The sequence below is a fragment of the Cynocephalus volans genome, chromosome 5 (assembly GCF_027409185.1).
Source record: "Cynocephalus volans isolate mCynVol1 chromosome 5, mCynVol1.pri, whole genome shotgun sequence".
In the NCBI taxonomy this organism is placed as follows: Eukaryota; Metazoa; Chordata; class Mammalia; order Dermoptera; family Cynocephalidae; genus Cynocephalus; species Cynocephalus volans.
In genome coordinates, this window is record NC_084464.1 from 58,017,603 (window position 1) to 58,035,641 (window position 18,039).

Sequence of the window (18,039 nt, forward strand, 5' to 3'; positions counted from 1 at the left end):
TTGATACAAGGACAAAATAACTGAGGACCAGGAAGGCATATATTCAAGCTGCCACTGCCATAGCACCAGATTGCCTCAGATTGCCTGCTTGGGATTAACCCATAGACGTGGCATGATTTTTTCAGGTTTCATTTATGTGAAGCTAAACTTTTTCAAACTTTTTTTTTTTTTTTTGGCAAAACAGAGGCAGGCCCTTGGCATTCTTGGCAATGTGCTTTAAACAACAGAGTTGATGCTTTTAGAGTCACACCCTGTTTGTTCAGCCTCTGCAGGCCATAGCTCCCAGAGCATAGCCCTGCAGCCACCTAGGAGCCTAGGCACAAAGCTGTGCCTGGCAAAGGAGACTCAGCAGACACCTAGATTTCATTGACAGACAGAACAGAAACTTCACCCAGCTAAACAGGATTTCACACTAGCTTTCAAAATAAAACTTGGGGGAAAGGAAATTATATTTCTGGTACTAAATACTGAGGTCCTTCTGAGAAGGGGGTAGGGCAGTAAGAATATTAAAAGAAAGCTTTTCTGCATTACTGAAGACTCAGAGGTTCCAACTGTTTTCACTGTCCTCTATAAAATGGAGAAAGTTTATGTGTCAAAGAAATAATGGCTGCTTCAAACTATATGACAGGACAAATTCCTTCTAAATTTGCTGCTATACCAGTAACTAAACGAAAAAAGCAAGATTTCTTTTCAAAGTGATCAGTGTTCCTGTCTTCTTAGCACCTTGAAACTTAACCCAAGATTCAATACCTCACGCCAAAATTTAACTATTTGAACCAAAAGTATCTCCCTTGAAGTTGCTTATCCTATCCCAGAGCTGTCTCCAGTTAAATGACAATACTGAAAACTAATTTTCAGCTTATGAGAATACATTCATTTTTTCTTTAATCAGAGACCAAAGGGGGAAAAAAAAGGGACAGTAGTTGATTTTCTTGTTAAGAAGCTTAACTACATTTTGGAGCCTGAAGAAAAAGAATCTCCTTCTTGATGATGATAAATTCTGTTAATGTCTTCCCCTTTCACTTCTGGATTTACCTTTTCTTTTTCACTCCTTCTATTTGCAAAATCAGTCCCAGCCACTTCTGAGCACAGCAGTTGCATTAGATAGAGGGAACTGTCCCAAGTCCCATTTGGTCAGTCCAATGAGGATAAGATTAGAGCCGGTCTCCCCAACACTAAAGACCCAACAAAGAGGTTGCAAAAGTGGCTCTGCTCTGTACTTCCTTCCCAGAGTTCTTTATTATCTAGTGTCTACATGCAAAAGCAGTTTCAGATAGCTGCAGTGTTCTGGAAGTTTGAAAGATCTATAAGTAAACTAGATGGCAGGTTATTACATTTGAATTAAATGAAAACAGAGAACCAAACCCGACATCTTGCCAGGGAGCGTGATCAGAAGGAACATTACTCTGATGTGTTGTGTGTTCTGGGTCTGCCTCCCTACTGGTGCGGGAGTCTGGGCAGTCAGCCATGCACACAACGAAGGGTGCTCTGCTGAACAAGAACAGGGGGTCACGAGTAATAGCCTGTGTGTGCATTGAGGAGTGGGGCTGGGGCTAGGCTTCTTACAGCTTCATATATCTCCCCAGGACACGCACTTCTAAATCTAAGTTAGGGGGTGATAGTTCTGCATCAGTCCTCTGATTACTGAATTACCAGAGGTCTCCCTAGTAATATACAAAACTCATATCCATACCCCACTGCACCCCCGTCTTTCCATGCTTTAAGTGGGTTTTTTCAGTTCATTGTTGATTTAGTAAAACAGATCAAGTTTCTAATTAAAGCAAAGTTCAGGGCTGTTTAATCTATATCATATCGGGTAACCCACTTTAGACAATGTGCTTCTAAAAATGAACATTTAAATTTACTCATACTAGAGTAGGCAATTCCTGCTCCTGCAAACAAAGCCAACAAACAATGAATGCATACACAGGCTTGCCTGGGCTGAACACTAGAAATGAGATTTGTGCAAAAACCAGACACTATGAATTCACTAGATAGATGTTTATTGGAGACATATAATGTCTTGTGATATAATGCCATGTGAGCAAGGCACCGTGCTATGGGCTGAGGACAGAATCTGGAAAACTCTATTCCTGCCCTTATGAAGTTGACAGACAGAAACGACTACACCAGTAATTACTCAATTAGAATTGAGATTACTGCTGAGAAGGAGAAATACAGAGGCTTGTGAGAGGGGGGTTAGCAGATGCTTCCTAGCTCAGGGAAGTTAGAGAGAGGTTTTGGAGTAGCTCTTTAGGATGGAGAAGCAGAAGTTAACTCCAGGCAGGGAGGAGTAGGAGGACATCAGGCAGAGGGAACCCCAGAGCAGAAGTCTGAAGCAGAAGGAACCTCAGCTCAAGAACTAAAAAGCATCTGGCTCTACCTCAAGATGCAACAGAGTGGCCACAATTAAATCTGGAGAGGTTCCGCATTGTGATCTTAATCCAAAATGCAATGAGAAGTCATCATGTGTTTATACTGGGGGAGGGAGTGGGAGAGGCATATAACCACATGTGTGAATAAAAAAGTTATCAGGCTAGAGTAAAAAGTGAAAGGGTTGTTGGGGGAGAGTAGATGAAAAATCCCCTTAGAAGGTGAAAGCCACGGTACAAGTTGGTGGTGACTTGAACTAGGGTGGTGGCCCTGGAAAGGGATAGAAGGCAACAGATTTGAGGGTTTCGATCAGCTGGATTTGCTGAATAATCACCTATGGAAGGGAAAGAGGAAGAAATCAGTAGTTTTCAAATAGTACTCAAGAGAGCACCGGACAGAACCCATCTCTCAGGACTCCCTGCAGGCCAGGGAGGAGTGGAGGTAAGCTCCATCCCTGCCTCAGTCAGAGCAGCTCCACTTCACCAATCTGCTAATGGGGTTTGCAAGTAAAAATTCATCTGAAGGAGGATTTATTCCTAAAACAAGTCTGAAAATGACTGAGCTAGAGGGACCTCTAAGATCTTTTCCAATTGTAAAGTTGTTGCTAATCCCATCTATGTTATAAAGGTGGAGGAACTGCTCCCTGCGTGCTTTTTCCTTACTGAAACCCAGCTGAGAGGAAGGGGTGGCAGCATCCCTTTCTCTTTACAAAGACACAGATGGCATCTGAGAAGAGTTACTCTCCTAAGGCCTTTAGCCAACCAAAGATTCATGATCTAAAAATAAAACTTTTCTCACTAGCCTGGTGGCAACCCCCTGGTTTCTAAGAAAATGAAAATCTGAAAATCATTCCCAAAGATGGTTCTGGAGGTGAAGCAATGGGTGGTGGGGATGAGGGGGATCAAAAACAGTATTTAAGGATGGTCCCTGTGTTAAATAAAAACAAATTCAGATGAGACCTAAAGCTAATGCTAGGGAAAGCTCCTGAGTTCTCCAGAGGCACAGTCACTGGAAAGTGCAAGCAAGTGGGAGTCAGCAAACCTGAAGCTGGGTCCTACCCCATCAAGATCCTTAATTCTCCCATTTGTACAGAGGTAGATAACTAGATCAGAGATTCACCAACACCAAGGCCTCAGACCTTAAGTGCAGCATCAAAATTACCTGGGAGGCTTTTTTAAAAATTCACATCCCCAGTCCCATTACCTGAGATCACTGTGGGTTTGCAATGGGACCAATAGTTTATTTTGTTTTAACTTTGGCTTGACTTGTTTTTAAGCTCTTCAAGTGATTCTAATGCCCAACCAAACTTCAGATACCCTGAACTAAGCCAGACTTCTCTGGCTCTAATCTTCTCTGATTCTGAGACACATTTTGGAGACAGGCCAATCCCACTGTCAGAACCACTCCCTCCACCTCTTACCCAGCCTGGCACTTTAATTGTTTTAATACTGTTCTTTATTAATTAGTATTTTTATAACAAAAATAAACATTCTTGTGATAATTCTAACAATTAGGAAAAATAGAGTAAAATGTTTGCCTCTGCTCAGATCCACTCATCCCCAGAGACTGACTGTTAGTTTTGGTGCACATCTTTCCAGACCCTTTTCTGAGCATTTACACATAATACATACATACATACTTCAAGTTGGCTGTTTCCATTGCTCTTGGTTTTTTCATTTTACCGTATCTGAAGGGGGCAAGCCATACATACTGTTCTGTGATTTGCTCTTGCTCATCTTCCAATTCTGTAACATCAACATCTTTCCATAATAGAACATATAGTTGACTTCATTCTCTCTAACAGTCAGGTTCTCTTCAGCAGTATAGATATGCCTTAATTTTCTCCATGTCTATCTACTGAGGACATGTAGATGGCCTCCTTGTCTACCTGTCAGTGTATGCATTTTTTGTTTCCCATAATCCCCTCCCCTTCCCTTCCCATCCCAGTTTCTTTTTTCTTTCCTTCCCATTCCAAATGACAAATATACCAGGTTGCTCTTGGTCCTTTGAGAACCACTTTCTTCCAGGACAAAAGAAGTCTCAATACAACACATAACTTGGAACCTCTCACTCCATCCTCTCCTAATGTGAATCTACTGTACAGTATATGTATTTTCAGCCCATGGGTGGACCAGACCTGGAGTAGAAATAATATTTGGGCAGAGATTTAGAGAACAGAAGCCTTAAGTTTTTGTCCAGGCTCCGTCTTATCATTGGCTGGACCTTGTTTTGCTCACATAAAAAATTAGCAGATTGGACTAGGTTGTATTCAACTCTAACCTTCTAAATGTGATTATTTATGTCAAGTTCCACCTTCTCTGTGAACCTTAAAACTACTCCCAGACACCCAGATTCCAAGCAGATGAGTGAACTCTTCATCACATTTCCTGTTTCTATTCATCATATTGGTGCCTAATTACATATTGTCTTGTAATGTTTGCTGATGACCTCATAAGTATATATACTTATCTTCCCACAATGATTATAAGCAACTCAAGGCTGGGGACAACCACACAGATTGCATTTCCTCCCTTGCTCAACCACCTCCATAATGAAGATCATGGAAATAATAAGCAAAGCATCCTTCAAGCCAGGGGTCAGCAAACTAAATCCCACATGCCATTTGTTCTTATCAATCGGCTTACTGAAATCCAGCCACTCGTGTACGTGTTGCCTATGTCTGCTTTCATACCACAACGGTAGAGTTGGGTAGTTGCAACAGAGCCCATCCCATATGGCCCATAAACTTAGAATATTTATTATCTGGCCCTTTATAGAAAAAGTCTGCCAACACCTACTTCTGAGCAGTCAAAAAACATGTCAAGAAATACAGAGAACAGAGCTCACTTATAGAAACCCTCAGATCTCCTCTGAGAGTCTAGCAGCGAGTACTGAGTTCTTGGCTTCCTTTCTTGACACCCACTACAACACACACACCAAATATGATCCTTTCATCCACTACTTAAAACTCTCAGTCACTTCCCACATGACATAGGATGAAATGCAAAATCTTTAACAGAGACAGGACTTCCTCTGGAATGCCATCCATGCTCTCTCCACCTGAACTGAAAACAGGTTTCACCATCTCCCTTTATCCCCTTTTTTTCCTATGTGACTACCATCATTTTGCACTTACACATTTATCTGTTTAATGTGTCTTCCCCTCTGGACCACAAACTCTATGAGAACAAGGACCAGGATTATTTTACGTACTGATGCTATCTAGGCCCTCCAGGACCCTATTCATGGTGCACCTGAGAAGTGTTTGTTGTCTAAAAGAGTGAATGGATTTGTGGACATAATTAATTAGAAGCAGCAAATCAAAGGGCGGTGGTGGAGGAGGTTGCTGAAGATGAGCAAACATATAAAAGCAAGTGTAAGAAAACCCAAAAGCCTCCACACTGTAACCACTATAACTCAAGAGATAAAGCAGTCAGGCATTCTTCAGTGTGAGGGTAAATAGTTCGTTTTGCCTCCAAAGGACATGACTCTGTTTAACAGAACCAGGACCTCATCCTTCAAACAATCAAACAGAAAATTATTTTCAGCTTACGGTTACAATGTATTTGTCATTCTTGTTCCCTATCAAATGTTAATAATTTTTTAATGGAAAAACAAGCAAACATAAGACAGTGATAATCTTTTGTCTTTTCATAATGGACAAGCAGGGAGAATGCCCGAAAGTTTGCTGTAGAATTTTTTTTAATGCTGCATGAAACAAATATTTTTAAGGGGAAACTCAGTTACTGTGGAGATCATAAGGCAACCAAGATACTCCTGAGATAGTGACTATAAAACATGCTAACAGATGATCAAAATACATAAGCCAGGCAGATCTAAACACCTTCAGAATTTCTGACCATTCTATTTTGAGCATAGCATCACATTAAATTTATAACATCAAGACACCAGCTGCTTGGAATTCTCCAGTCTAAAGGGAGAAAAAGAATACACAAAAAGCATCAAGAATAAAGCTTCCACAAATCACAGACAGAACTGTTCCTAGTTATGTTACATAAATTTGGTGAACTTTTGCATGTCCTACTATCCTCTCTGTTTAAAAAAAAGTCTTCTGTTGCTAGGGCAAGTGCAAGGACTGTTTTTAATGCTTGCTAATACAGAGACTGCCAAGGCTAGATTGTGCTGACTATAGGACTGGAAGGAGGCAAGCTCAGGAGACACCGGGGAAAGGGAAAAACAGGCAAGACTTAACCCAGATGCTGTTTTCCCTGGAACCTGCAATGCAGAAGAGTGTGTGCATCAGCATGCAGTCCTTGGACCACAGAACCTCACCTCCTGCTGTCATGATAGCTAATTTTTTTTCCAGATAAACTTTTTAAAAATTTTTATTTATTTTTAATTGTACATATTTGTGGGGTACAGTGTGTTGTTTCAATACATGCATATATTGTACAATGACTAACTTAGGGTAGATAGCGTATCCATCATCTAAACATTTATCTCTTCTCTGTGGTGATTACCTTCCAGATCCTCTTTGCTAGCTATTCAGAAATATACAATGTAATGTTATTAGCTCTCGTCAGCTTAGAACATCAGATTCTTGCTATCTACCTGTAACTTTGAACCCATTAGTCCACCTCTTCCCCTCCCTGCCCCACACCCCTTCCCTTCCTTCCCAGGCTCCAGTACCCATTATTATTCTCTACTTCTATGAGAACCACTTTTTATTTTAGATTTCACATATGAGTGAGATCTTGTGGTATTTGTTTTTCTGTGCCTGACATACTTCATTTAACATGATGGTCTCCAGTTCCACAAATGTTGCTGCAAATGACAGGATTTAATTTTTTTAATAGCTGAATAGTATTCCATTGTGCATATATACCACATTATTTTTTTCTATTCATCAGTTGGTGGACTTTCAGGTTGATTCCATCTGTTGACTACAATAGCTATTTCTAAGACCTCCACTTACACGGAGAATCCCAGAGCAGGTAGTAAATTAACTGGCATTACATGCAAGACAGTAAGAGAGGTACAGGGGGAATGCTCCTCTGTGGTAAGGATTTACAGAGGAGCATAGAAACCAAGACAAAACCAAGGACTTGAGCCAGAGTGGCAAGTCCAGCATGAAAGTATAAGCAAAACCTATTTTAGCCTGGAGTGTGCCAAACAGGCCCATCTCTACCAGGTACTAGATGGGTGTGATATTGTGATACAATAAGAAATACATATTTGGTCTCTGTCCCTGATTCCTGGCAACAGCTCCTAAAACCCTTGGAATCTCTGGAGTGATAAAAGTGTCTTTTGTATGCTAATGAGATGACTGGTGGGGGGGGCTCCTAGATAGCTTCAGGACGGGGGCTGTTAACCAGAAAGACCAAGGCAGCATTAAAGGGTTGGTGCTTTCAGTCCCATCCCCTAACCTCTAGGGAGGGGAGAGGGGCTGAAGTTTGATGTGATCACCAGTGGCTAGTCAACATGCCTATGTAATGAAGCCTAAAAATCTAAAAGGACAAGGTTCAGAGTTTCTGGATAGCTGAACTTGTGGAGATGCCTGGAGGGTGGTGTGCCTGGAGAGGGCATTGAAGCTCCACACCCCTTCCCACAACCTTGCCCTGTGCATCAGTTCCATCTGGCTGTTCCTCTGTATGCCTTATTATATAGCCTTCATTAATAAACCAGCAAATGTAAGTGTTTTTCTAAGTTCTATGAGCAAGTCTAGCAAATTAACTCAAAAAGGGGGTTGTTGGAACCCAAGAAGGGAGTTGCAGGAACCCAAGAAGAGGGTTGTAGGAACCCAAGAAGGGGGTTGTAGGAACCCCCAATTTATAGCCGGTTGGTCAGAAGCACAGGCCACATCCTGTCCTTGCGATTAGCATCTGAAGTGGTGGCTGTGGGACTGAGCTCCGACCTGTGGGATCCGGTGCTATCTCCTGGTGGACAGTGTCAGAAAAGAATGAATTAGAGGACATCCAGCTGGCATCCACTGGAGAGTCTGTTGTCACAAGTGTTGTGTTGAGTGATGTGTGAGAGTAGAAAAAACACTTTGGGTCTTTCCTGTCCTTAATACTGGGTGGCCTGTAGCAAGTGCTCAATTTCTGTGTCTCTGTCTCCTCATTAGTACAATGGAGATAATAGTGACACCTACTCTTTAAAGATCATTTTGAGAATTAATTGCTAATACAGATTGTTAGAAAAAATAGAATAGTTTAATCAGGGCCCCTCGCCTAGGGTCCTGTTGGGAGTGGTGTAGCACATTCTTTGTAAATAAATTGTGTGTGGGTGGAGTTAGTGCACATGCGTGGCACCACACCTAGGCTGGTGTCTAGTGCCTCAGACGGCTGCTCATGCTGCCATGCTCTTGGACCTATGGCTCCAAGGACCTTTTTGGCTGATTACCTAGCTCATAGACCTGCGTGTGAGGGATCTGGGGACCCAGCCTGGTGTGTGAAGGGCTTGTGACCCAGTCCGTGAACAGGCTTGAGGGGTCTGTGAGCTCCAGACCCAGCCCTAGCCCTACAATTGGCCCAGTCGGTGCAGGATTAGGGGCAGGTAAAATAGTGTGACACAGATAAACTGGGGAGAACATGCCTGACACATAGTGAGTGCTCCATAAATGCTGGTCATTTTAATTTTCACTCCCATCATTTTAGCTTCATTCCCCTGGGATTAGACAATCTTTTAAAACACCCCAATTAAAATGCAAAACTCCGATTCCTGGGAAGTGTATCAAAGACTCCATATTTGAAAAAGCTGTAATTCTGAAACACACTACAAAACACAAAATACAGACTGCATGGTAAAAAGTTGTAAGAGAAGGGTGCTTACTAGAGGTGGGAAAGGGGGAGGAGGGATGGGAGATGGTGAGAGGTTGGTTAATGGACACATAATAGCCAGATACGAAAAATAAATTCGATGGTTGTACAGCAGGGCTAGACATCTGTAATTAACATTTATTCATTTCATGTTATCAAATGACTAGAAGAGAGGAGATTAAATGTCCTTATCTCAAATAAATGATTAAGTCTTGTAATGATGAATATGCGAATTACCCTGATTTGATCATCAAAGATTATATACATGCATTGATATTCAACTCTGTACCCCACAAATATGTATAACCAATACATTTTAATTAAAAAAAAAAGTTATAAGAGAAACAAGGGCCAACTGGCATTTGCGAAACAGATGTAAAATTAAAACTTAGTATACATAGCAAATGAGAAAAATCCAAGAAAGGAGAAAGGATGTATTATTAATAAGTACACTTTAGATAACTGGAGCAGAATTTAAGCAAGCATTTTGCACAGAGAGTTTCCCTGATTTAGTCCCATAGATAATTTTATGATCTAAAAAAAGAGTGAACAAACTCCAGCTTCAGCCTGTTTTTGTACAGCCCACAAGCAAAGGATGACTTTTATATTTTAAATAATTGAAAAAAATAATATTCGTGACATATGATAATTATATGAAATTCAAATTTCAGTGTCCACAAAAAAAAGTTTTATTGGAACACAGTCATGCCCATTCTTTTAGGTATTGTCTAGGGCTGCTTTTGCCATCTGAAGGCATGACCCAAAAGCCAGAAATACTTATTGTCTGACTCTTTACGGCTAAAGTTTGCCAACCACTGGTCTAAAAAGTTTAGGAAATTCTCCTGATGATAACCTTCTCTTGGAAAGGCACAACTAAGATTAACCTATTCATGGCTCCAGCAGACCCTTCAGGAGAGCTTCTGGAAATGGTGACTTAGCTGAGCCCATAACTGCCCAAACATCTGTGACCATACAATCCTTTATTCACATAATATGTGTGAACATCCTGCAAGACACACTGATGCTGTTCTCACCACAAATATGAGACGGAAGTCCAGAAAAATCAACAAACCCAACATTTAAAAGATCAAATATAAAGTTCAAAGTTATCAGAATAGTTTATTTATCCCACCATAGAATGTAAAAACATGTGCCACACAGAGCTGACAAAAGCCTATAACCAAAAATACAAATGAGAGTAACATGACTTCTACACAATAGTTAAGACAGAGAATGGCACGAGTAATTACACAGGCAATTATCATATGGATAAATTTATGGCATCCCTAGCAACTACTGAAATGCAGCTTTGCACAACAATGACCCTTACATACCTATATTAAAGCAGCATAAATAAAATGATCAACTCCAATGCTGGCAGGCTTGCGGGGCAGAAAGCACATTTATAGGTGGCTGGTGGCACTCCAAATTAATACAGTCTTCCTGAAAACAATCTGGCAATATGCAGCAAAAGCCATAATACTGTTCATTTATTTCCTTTGCCCTGGCAGTTCCACTTTGAGGAATACACCTTGGGGAAACAACCCAAAAGAACAAAAGGAAAGAGTAATTGGTTTGTGCAGAGACAACTTCATCAGTGCTGCCTGTGAGGAAGAACAACAGCAATCCAAGGGTCCAGCAACAGTAGGGAGGCTCGAGATACTGCCAACCAGAGGGCATACAGCTATTTAAAAATGGTGGGGATGAAGGCCAGAACTGATGAGAATCACAGCACCTCTAGCTTACTCAACACACAGCCAAACTTCGGGTTTCCCATCCCATCCACTACTCCCTTTCAGAGTAATCAGACCACCATAGACCACTCAACTCAGGAAGCTGGGAGTAAGCCTTGAATTGCTTTCCTCTAATACCACCTGCCCTCTCCTCCCTCACCATCAGTTAACTCTGCAAAATCTATACCTAGAAAACCCATACCTGGTAATGCCCATCTTCACAGCCACCACCCAGTACCATCTTGACCCAGAACTACTATAAAAGATTCCAACTGTCCATGTTTCCTGTCTCTAACTCATTCTCCACAGAGCTGCCAGAGTGATCTTTTAAAAACATCAAATTCAAGCCATATTATTATCCTGCTTCCCATTGCACTCTGAGTGACATCCTGATGGCTTCACACCTTGAAAGGTGGTCCCTGCCTGTCTCACCAACCTCAATCCAAGCTCCCATTGCCCCCACTCACGGAGCAACAACCATGATGGCTGTATTAGTCCATTTCTAGTGCTTATAACAAAATACTTGGAACTGGATGACTTGTAAGAAAACAAACTTTATTGCTTACAGTTTTAGAGGCTGGGAAGTCCAAAGTCCAGGGAACATATCTGGTGAGGGTTTTCTCGGTGGTGGCTTTACAGCAATGCAAGGGTCTCACATGGCAGAAAATGGCACAGCAGAGAGGAAGAGATTCCCACATACTCTCTTTTAAGCTCTTAGAACCACGCCCCTGACCACCACTATTAATGCATTCACTACAGCATGGTCCTACAATCTAACCACCTCTTCAAGGCTCCACATTTCAATTACCATAACATGTTTTCCCATCCTCAACAGTTACAGTGGGGATTGAAGCTTCAGTGAGGTTGGGGGGGAATCCAATGTACAGCATCCCTCTCTTGGTCCACCAAAACTCATGTCCTTTTCACGTACAAATACATTCATTTCATCCCCATATCCCCTAAGTCTTAATTTGTTTCAATTCAAAAGTCCAAGGTCTCAAGGTCCCATCTGTGAAATCAGAACAAGTTATCTAATTCCAAGATATAATGGTGGGACAAGCACAGGGTACATATTCCCATTCAAAAAGGGAGAAATAGGCCAATAGAAAGGGGTAACAGGTCCTAAGCAAGTCTGAAACCCAGCAGGGCAGGCATTAAATTTCGAAGCCAGTGAATCATGTATCTTGACTGCATGTTCGATGTCCTCTGCACACTGGTGTGGAGGTTGAGTCCCCAAGTCCTTGGGCAGCTCCACTTATATGGCTTTCCTGGTCTAGGGCCATACTTCACACCTCCCCACCTGGCATTGCACACTGGTGGCTCCACAATTCTAGGGTCTCCATGGCAGTCCCACTCTCACAGCTCCTTTAGGCATGGCCTTGGTGGGGTTGTTCTGCTGCAACCCTGACCCTGTATTTCCTCTTGGCATCGCTCTAGTGAAGACTCTATGCAGTGAATCTGCCCCTGTGACAGATCTCTTCCTGGACCCCCAGCCTTTTCCATACATCCTTCGAAATGAGAGTGGAGGCTCCCAAACCTTCACAGCTCTGGCATTCTGCAAGCCTGCAGACCTAACACGATGTAGACACCACCAAGGGTTCTGGCTTGTAGCTTCCAAAGCTGTGGGTCCAGCCACACCTGGGGACAATTTAGCCACAGCTGGAGCAGCCGAAGTAGCTGGGGTGCTGGTGCTAGAAGCAGCTTCCTGAGGTGACCCTGGGCAGCCAGTCCATGGAGGACACCTCAGACCTTTGCCCCAAATTCATTCTGTCTCCCTAGGCTTCTGGGGCCAGAGGCTTCTACAATGCCTTTAGGGCTCCTTTTCCCTTCTCTTGATAATCCCTTTCTTTTGTACTAATCTTCTTAGCACCGTTGCATTTTTCTCATGAAAATACTCTCTCTGTTTATCTACCATATGGCCAGGCTGCAAATTTTCCAAATCCTTACACACTCTGTTTCCCTTTTAATTATACGTTCTGGTTTTACATCATGCCTTTTCTGCCATAACTCAGTGTAGGCTGTTGCAAGTAGCTGTGTAGCTTCCTTGATGTTTTGCTGCTTAGAAACTTCTTCTTCCAAATACTCTAGGTCAGCACTTTAAGGTTCACATTCCATAAAACTTTTGGGCATGAACAGAATGCAGCCAAGTTCCTTGCCAGTTCATAGCAAGGGTGATCTTTGCCCCAGCTTCCAATAAATCCCTTCTCATTTACATCTGAGATCTTCTCAGAATGGCCTTTACTGTCCATATTTCTATCAGCATTCTGCTTACCACCATTTAACCAGTCTTTAAGAAGTTCCAAGCTTTCCCCAGTTTTCTTGTCTTCTAAACTCCCACAAGCAGCTAGGCTTTTTCTAGCCTGATCCTTCAAATTCTTCCAGCCTTTGCCCATTACCCAGTTCCAAAGCTGTTTCCATATTTTCAAGTATCTGTTGTAAGCAACACCCTACTTCTCTGGTACCAGTTTTTTGTATTAGTCCATTTCTGTTGCTTATAACAAAATACTTGGAACTGGATGATTTGCAAGAAAATGAAATTTATTACTTACAGTTTTATAGGCTGGGAAGTCCAAGGTCCAGGGAACACATCTGGTGAGTCTTCTTGGTAGTGGCTTTTCAGCAATGCAAGGGTCTCAGATGGCAGAGCAGAGAGACAGAGACTCTCACGTGCTCTCCTTTTAAAGCCCTCAGAACCACACCCCTGACCACCATTATTAATTCACTCACTAAGGCATGTTCCTACAATCTAATCACCTCTTCAAGGCCCCACGTTTCCATTACCATAATAGGATTATCCCCACCCCCCAACATTTATAGTAGAGATGTAAGCTTCAATGAGGTTGGGGCATCCAATCTACAGCAACGGTCTTTATATTCTCTTAACATGTGAACCCTTTCCTACCACTTGTTGTTGCTTCCTACTGACGCACTCTTCCTTCTACTCTTTGAGTGGCTGGTTCTGATTAAATAGCACCCCTTCTATGAACGTCAAGAGGGACAGACCATGAATAGCCTTTCACTATGATATACCCAGAGTCTAGCAATGCCTGACATTTAAATAGATGTTCCATAAGTTTTATTAAATGGATGAAAAATATAAATTATCTAAGATAACAGAAAATGGCTACACAAAGAAAAGCAGAACACAAGCAAGTATTTACACATTAGTTTTAACGATATATATATATATACTGTTAAGGTAGATAATTGAAATGGGAAGACATAAACAGACTTCCATATCCACCAGATTCTTCTAATCTGCCAATTTGCTTAAGTTCAAAATGTTCTTTCTTAATAACTCAACTACCCTTGAGTTGTAGCTCAAAGTACTGAGATGTAGCTCGAGCTGCAACTGCCCTCTAACTTGTTTAGAAGGAACCAACGTGAAAAGCAAGATCCTTCTGGAATTAATTCAACAATCATTCATTGCTTAACTACTATGTGTCAGGGCATTGAGCCAGAAACACAAAGATGAATAGCACATTGTCCATTGTCTTTGAGAAGCTGAAACAGAATAACAGCATTGACCCTGGGCATTCCAAATGAGGAGAGAAACACACACTGTACTAGTCCATTTCTATTGCTTATAACAAAATTCACAGAACTGGGTACTTGGAAGAAAATGGGTACTTGCTTACAATTTCCGAGGCTGGGAAGTCCAAAGTCCATCTGGTGGTGGAGACAGTGACACAGGGGTTTCAAATTGCAAGAGGGTGGAAGCAGAGAGAGAGAGAGAGACTCTTCGTGCTTCCCTTTTAAAGCCTTCCAAACCATGCCCATGACCACCATTTGTAATCCATTCACTGTGGCATGGTCCTGCAATCTAATCACCTCTTCAAGGCTCCACCTTTCAGTTACCACAATAGGACTTCCCACCCTCTTAACAGTCACAGTGGAGGCTAAGTTTTCAATACATAATATTTGGGGGACACAATTCAAGCTTCAGTGAGTTTTGGGGGGACATAATTCAATACACTACATTCTGCCCCTGGCCCTCCAAAACTCTTGTCTTTTTCACATACAAATACATTCACCTCATCCCCAAAGTCTTAACTTGTTTCAACTCAAAATTCCAAAGTTCAAAGTCCCATCTGTGAATTAAAAACGAGTTATCTACTTTGAAGATACAATGGTGGGACAAGCTTAAGGATACATATTCCTTTTCAAAAAGAGAGAAATCCGTCAAAAGAAAGGGTAACAGGTCCCCCACAGTCTGAAACCCAGTAGGGCAGGCATTAAATCTCAAAGCTGTTGAATCAGGTACCTTGACTCCATGTTTGATGTCCTGTGCACACTGGTGTGGTGACTGGATCCCCAAGTCCTTGGGCAGCTCCATTCCTATGGCTTTCCTAGTCACAGGCCACACTTCAGCTCTCCCAGGCTGGGGTTGCACTCTGGTAACTCCGCAATTCTGGAGTCTCCATGGTGGTTCAACTGCCACAACTTCACTAGGCATGGTGCTGATGGGGTTTCTCTGCTGCAACTCTGACCCCACATTTACGCACCACATTGCTCTAGTGAAGGTTCTATGTGGTGAATCCGCCCCTGTGACCGATTTCTTCATGGGCCCTCAGGCTTTTCCATACATCTTTTGCAACTAGAGTGGAGGTTCCCAAGTCTTCAGAGCTTTGGCATTCTGTGAGTCTGCAGACCTAACACCATGTGGACCCTGCCAAAACTTCTGGCTTGTATTTTCCAAAGCTGTGGGTTCAGCCACACCTGGGGCCAATTTAGCCACAGCTGGAATAGCCAAAGCAGCTGGGGTGCTGGTGCAGGGAGCCGCATCCCAAGATGGCCCTGGGCAGTGAGCCCGTGGAGGGCACCTCAGGCCTGTTCCCCAAGACCATTCTGTCTCCCTAGGTCTTTGGGCCTGTAATGGAAGGGTTGGCCCCAGAGCCTTCTGCGATGCCTTCAGGGCCTTTTCCCCCTTCTCTTGGTAGTCCCTTTCTTTGCACTAATCTTCTTAGCTAAGGGTTGCTGAGCTGAACTACTGCATACTCTCTGCTTCTTTACCACATGGCCAGGCTGCAAATTTTCTACAGTTTTACACTCTGTTTCCCTTTTAAATTCTGGCTTTATGTTATGCCTTTGCCTCCATAACTTGGTGTAGGCTCTTGCAAGTAGCCATGCAGCTTCTTTAATGTTTTGCTTCTTAGAAATTTCTTCCGCCAAATGCTCTGTTTCACAACTCTTAAGTTTCAACTTCCATAAAGTCCTAGAACATGGACACAGTGCAGCCAAGTTCCTTGCCAGTTTATAGAAAGGTTGATCTTTTGTCCCAGTTTCCAAAAAACTCTTCCTTATTTCTATCTGAGACCTCCTTAGAATGGTATTTACAATCCATATTTCCATAAGCATTCTGGTCACCACCATTTAACCAATCTCTAAAACTTTCCCTGGTTTTCTTTTCTTAAATTTTCACCAGCATCTAGGCTTATTCCAGCCTGTTCCTCCAATTTCCTCCAGACTCTCCTCAACACCCAGTTCCAAAGCTGCTTCCACATTTTCAAGTATTTGTTATAAGCAACACCCCACTTCTCTGGTACCCATTATCTGTCTTAGTCTCTTTCTGTTGCTTATAACAAAAATATTTGAAACTGGGTGATTTATAAAGAAAAGAGGTTTATTTGGCTCACAGTTCTGGGACAGCTGCATCTGGTGTGTGCCTCAGGCTGCTTCTACTCACAGTAGAAAACAGGAGGCAGCTGGCAAGTGGAAGCAGATCACATGGTGAGAGGAAGCAAGAGAGAGAGAAAGACAGACAGACTCTTCACGCTCCCCTTTTAAAGCCCTCTGAGCTACCATGACCACCATTTTTAATTCATTCACTACAGCGTGGTCCTACAATTCAATCACCTCTTCAAGGCACCACCTTTCGATTACCATCATAGGATTTCCCACCCTCTTAACAGTCACAGTGAGGGCTAAGTTTCTAATACATAAAACTTGGGGAACACAATTCAAGCTTCAATAAGTTTTGGGAGGACATAATTCCACCCACTACACCTGGCCCAGGTATGTAAGATTTAAACCCAGGAGAAGAGAGGATCCATGGATGTCTAGACATAAAGGAAGAGCAACGATTGTATAATAACCAGTTAAATTATCCTGGGAACCTGTCACCAGTTGCTTTTGAATCTTATTCTCCCCTCCCAATCCTCCTGCCTCTCCTAATCCTGGTTAAGCAGACCTGGCTATACCTGGGATAAAATCAAATAAATAATGGTCTTGTACCAAAGGTTCTTTTGGGAGACCAGAGTCCCAAACTCTTTCCCAAGACAAATAATTAAACAATTTCCTCTCTCCCTTTGTCTACTCAGTTTCTACAGTCTACGAAGAGGTATGTTTTAAAAGTTTGCTTAAGAGGGTGTTACCAGTGGTGTGATAAACCACACACAAGCACATCACCTATGGGATCACTCAAATCATGGAGTTAAACCAGTTTCTAAGAGACCTGAAATGAAAAGTGAACAAAGGAAAAACTAATAACAGATGGTACAAGCCCATGCACTTATCCTATACAAATAATTGGACTGGCAGCAAAGAAAACCCTAAAAGGTCCTCAAGTTCTTAGGATAAGTGAGTTGAAAATACATTGCTAAGCAAAATCCATGTCACACTGTTACTCATTAAGCAAATATTTTCCAAAATGACCCAAGTAGCAAGAAAGCAAAGCATCCATTCCCTATTTATAACATTTTAGTTTGCAGGAGTATCTTTCCATTTTAGCCATGGCACCATTGCCCGTCAGAGTCACACCATAGGAAAATGCTTGCCAATGACTCCACGCCCTCCCTTTTCAATCCACACACAGGTTGTTCTTACTTTATAACCAATAGTTTTGGCTAAACTTGCAAGCACCATCATGGAGCAGAACTGCTCATCAGATTTCCAGAAAGAGAATGTTCAAAGCTTGGGCAAAATCATTCCCTTTACAGGAAACAAAATTCTGGTAAATTAAGGTGACCTGTCCCTTACCCACAACTTGGCAGGAACAGCAGTGTGTACAAAGCCACTTTGGCCTGGATATGAATCCTCTCTCTAGCAGTAGCCAACTGCATGACTATAAACCCTCTCAAACTTCATTCCTTTATCTATAAAATCAGGCTAATGCTACTACCTCGTGGACTTAAAAGATCTACTGAGATCCTCTG

At 42.2% G+C, this 18,039-nt stretch overlaps 1 protein-coding gene across 1 annotated transcript in view; it reads right to left on the reverse strand.

Moving 5' to 3' along the window:
- TNFRSF21 (TNF receptor superfamily member 21) overlaps positions 1-18,039 on the reverse strand; it is a 72,214-nt gene that overhangs the window by 47,572 nt on the left and 6,603 nt on the right. The window lies entirely within an intron of this gene.